This window comes from Haplochromis burtoni, unplaced genomic scaffold, assembly GCF_018398535.1.
Source record: "Haplochromis burtoni strain Fernald_Lab_line unplaced genomic scaffold, NCSU_Asbu1 Contig_28, whole genome shotgun sequence".
Taxonomy (NCBI): Eukaryota; Metazoa; Chordata; class Actinopteri; order Cichliformes; family Cichlidae; genus Haplochromis; species Haplochromis burtoni.
This window is the reverse complement of record NW_024582389.1, coordinates 3,527,889-3,531,839: the sequence shown is the minus strand read 5'-3', so window position 1 is coordinate 3,531,839 and position 3,951 is coordinate 3,527,889. Positions and strand designations below refer to the sequence as shown.

At 38.0% G+C, this 3,951-nt stretch overlaps 1 long non-coding RNA gene and 1 other non-coding gene across 2 annotated transcripts in view; one reads left to right on the top strand and one right to left on the bottom strand.

The window, feature by feature from the left end:
* LOC102296845 overlaps positions 1-3,951 on the top strand; it is a 4,790-nt gene that overhangs the window by 439 nt on the left and 400 nt on the right. The window lies entirely within an intron of this gene.
* On the bottom strand, positions 2,650-3,210 carry LOC121814242. Its single transcript, XR_006054213.1, has 3 exons — positions 3,074-3,210; positions 2,819-2,907; positions 2,650-2,702 (listed from the first exon to the last, which is right to left on the bottom strand). It is a non-coding gene; the product is annotated as an uncharacterized LOC121814242 (long non-coding RNA).

Here is a 3,951-nt window from a genome sequence, read left to right as displayed (position 1 = left end):
GCTCCAGAGGTTTGACTTCACTCTCGTCCCGGGACAGACCTTTGACATCCTGGATGCTGGCACACTCAGACCAAAGAGTGGAGTGTTGTGCACTTTGAGTCACAGGGATTACAAAAATAAATGATCTTAAAGGACTTTACATAAAAAGTGGTCTATTTTTGGTCCCTGAGATATATTAATTTATAGGGGAAAAGAAAGTACAGCTTCAACACTATGTCACAGTTTTTCTACATGATTAAGAAATGCTTCTTTAGTAACTGAAATCAGCACAACTCTTTGAGTCTAAATTGTAGAAATAAATGTGTAAAAAGATCCTTGTCAAGAACAGAATGGATTTTCTTTTTTTTAAAATTTTATTTCATTGCTGTAATATTAATGGCCGTGGGCCAATTTGGCCCCCGGGCCTCATGTTTGACACCTCTGGTTTAAAGGGTAAAACTGATTTGATTTTTATTCCTGTCTAAAACTTGTGATTTAAAAAAAAAAAAAAAAAGAATTTAAAGAAAAAATTGTGTATGAACTACACTGTAAATTCATATGAAATGAATGTAATCATGCTTATGTCTTCATTATGATAATATATGGTAACATTATGGGGAGTGCTGGGTATAATAACGTTTGCACTTTGCATTTTAATCTTGCACAAAATCATCACATAGTTTGATGTGACTTTTTTTAATAACCAGTGAGCCAAGGAACCTCTTGTGCCTGCATAGCATCCAAGATTTTCATAAAAGTGCTGCATGTTATGAAAATGAAAATAAATTTTGAGATCCCACAGAATTTTTTTGTTTAAGTCTGCATGCTTCCAAGATGCTGTGCCATCCTGCTACAAATCACATCATCCCAGCGCCAAAGAAACCCTCAGTCACCTGCTTAAGTGACTATAGCCTTGACATGATGACACGATTGTTCTGCAGATTTTTGTATAAATCCTATTAACCCTTTAAGACCTACCATAGAACCAAGTCCGCCAGAGCTTATATTATATTTTTACATGCTGTGGAGCCATTTTTGGGAGCATTTCAAGTTGCTATACATCAATACAACCATTATAGCCCAAATTTTAATAATATGTATGCATTAAGTGCATAGTAATTACATAAATTGCAAAAAAGTGCAATAAACTACAAAAAAATTGAAAATCGTTTTTGTTTTTTAACATATATTTCTAGTTAGAGAAATTTAAGAGGCTTATCCCTCAAAACTGTAAATACAAAAAAGTTGCACAAAATAGTTTCCCACCACAGGAAATTTATTTTGAGTGTCTTCATAGTTTTATTTTTGAAATACACCAATTTTTATATACTGCAGGAAAAACGAAAATAAATATCTCTTTTTAATATTATAATGCAAATTTACAAAAAAAAACAGCATATGCATCAAAATAAACTATTTTCAGCAGTGCAATATGAGTCCTAAGCATCCCAGAAACGACACAGAAAGTCATAAAGTCAAACATAACCTTTAAAAACACCAGTATAGGCTCATAAGGCCCTGATGGTAAAAAGAAAAAAAACTACATTTCCGCAAAATAACGTCACTTCCGGTTTTAGGCAAGTCATGGCAGACATGTGATAGTTCGCACTGATGGACGTAGGAAGTGATACAAACAGCTGATCGGATCGGCAAAGCCTGTTTCTGGAATATTATGTTTTTGTTGCTGCAAGTGCTTTTTATGCAGTTTTTGCAAAGCTTTATGTGGAAGGAAACCGTGACATAGGGCAAGCTGATGTAAGTACAACTCCTCTTTTAATTTTAACTTTGTTTTATCGTTCGTTTATTGAGTCTGTTTTATCCTTTTGTTTGGTGGCATGGTTTGGTCAGACCTCTGTCACAGAGAAAAACTCTCTAAATCAGATAGTGAGATGGTCCAGTCGTCTGATAGGTGAGCCACAGTCTTGTTTAGCCTCCCTGTACTCCAAGCAGGTACAGAGGATGGCTTTATCAATCCTTACAAATGGTTCCCATCTGCTAAGGGGTGAATTTCAGCTTCTTTCCTCAGGACGGAGGTTTCTATTTCCGAGATGTAGGACAAAGCATTATAAAAATAGCTTTGTCCCCGTTGCTTTCTTTGAATTAAATAAAAACTGTTTTTGATTAAATATTAAATTACTATATATGTGCTACAGGGAGGTTTATATCTTTATTGGGTATGTGTGTTTTTGAAGGGATGCTAAATGCTATCATTTTTTTTGTAAAGCAAATTTACCTTGCCTATGGGTATAAATAAAGTTACCTTGACCTCTGGTTTCATATGCAAAAAAAAAATATTGCGCTAGCTTACGTGGTTGCAGTGCTACCGGGATTTAAAAATAGTTATGCAAAACAGAGCGTGCCCGATCCGACCGGCTGGGTTAACTACACTGTGAATACAACAGCCGTGGGTCTGATCCAGGACAGCGATGAGAGATAGTGGAGCTTTTCACAGTGTGGATCAGCAACAACAACTTTCTCCTGAATGTGAATGAAACCAAGAAACTGGTGACTGACTACAGGAAGAAACCCCTCATTCAGACTGCTCTACATCAACGACACCGCAGCAGAGAGCATGGAGCACATGAACTTCCTGCAGAGATGAGTCAGTGTGTTTATAGGTGAGCGGGTCTTCCATTACTTACGCTCATCCTCACCTGAGCAAAGTTCTTTCCCAGAGCACGACGAGGACCGAGGGCAAAGAAGGGTAGTAGCAGTAATAAGGCCTTGTTGAACAGACAAGAGACAGCCTCAGTTACTGTGAACCATTTTCCTCATTAGCTAATAATGACTGAAAACAAGAATAAAACATGTCAGCATGGTGAAACGGTGTGTTCCTTACTTGGGAGCATCTGGGTGAAATCTGTCTGGATCAAATCTCAGTGGATCCTTGAAGAATCTCTCCAGTCTCCCACTCGCATAGGAGCTGAACTAAACATTACAGTTTTATTTATCTCGATTCCAGGTAACTTTTTTTAAAGGACTTAAGCTGGTGGGGGGGCTGTTTGGGTTCTGTTTGAGTAAATGATTAGAAGCATACACCACACCCATCTTCAAACCAAAAGGTATTAAAACATTTTAAATCTTCACAACTTACAAGAGCAACAAATCCTCCAGGTATGTGGATCCCATCAATCACCATGTCTTCAGCAATATGACGAGATGTGCCCGGAGCTGTGGGGTACATTCTCAGAGTCTCTTTTAACACCTGGGGGAAGATTACAAGGAATACGTGTAATGTGTTAGTCTGCATTTAACCCAGTCACCCAGTGAAGCAGTGGGCAGCCACTGACTACTGAGCTATCCCTGCCTGTAAACTGGTCTTGTGTCATAACACACGAGATGCAGCCTTTGATTGTTAGTTGACAAACTTTGATTTTTAATCTCATGGATTCACACTGAAAACATTACCACAAAGTTAAAAAAAAAAAAAGAAGAAAAAGTAGCAGTTCTCCATCACGCTGGTTACTTCAGGGGTCTCAAGACTGACTCAGAGGGATTCAGGGTTCAAAACTCATTTTACTGTCATTCAGCACTACCTCAGGAAAGCGATGCAGAACAAAAATATGTGGCATGAGCTCAAATAAAAACACAAAAAACCTCATTGCGATGTTTAAAAAGAGGCAAGTGTGAGACATAAATAAATGTAAAATAACAAAAAACAGTGCTGCATATTTGAAAACACAAATAAAAATGATTCAATTATTGCACAAGAGAGCCGATGAGCTGATTGCACTGAAAATTCCTTCTTGACAGATTTGTAGAGTTTAATAATCTACAAAATAGCAGCTGTTTGAGCTGTGCAACAGTCTGATGGTGGTTGCAAAGAAGCTTCCACAGAACTGCAATGACCTGCACCTCTACGTTACTGTCTGCCTGAAAGCAGGAGTGAGAACAGACCGCTTCCCACGAATCAGAAAAACACTCGCTGCGAACAATGAGACCATGCACCTCTACGTTGACTGTCTGCCTGAA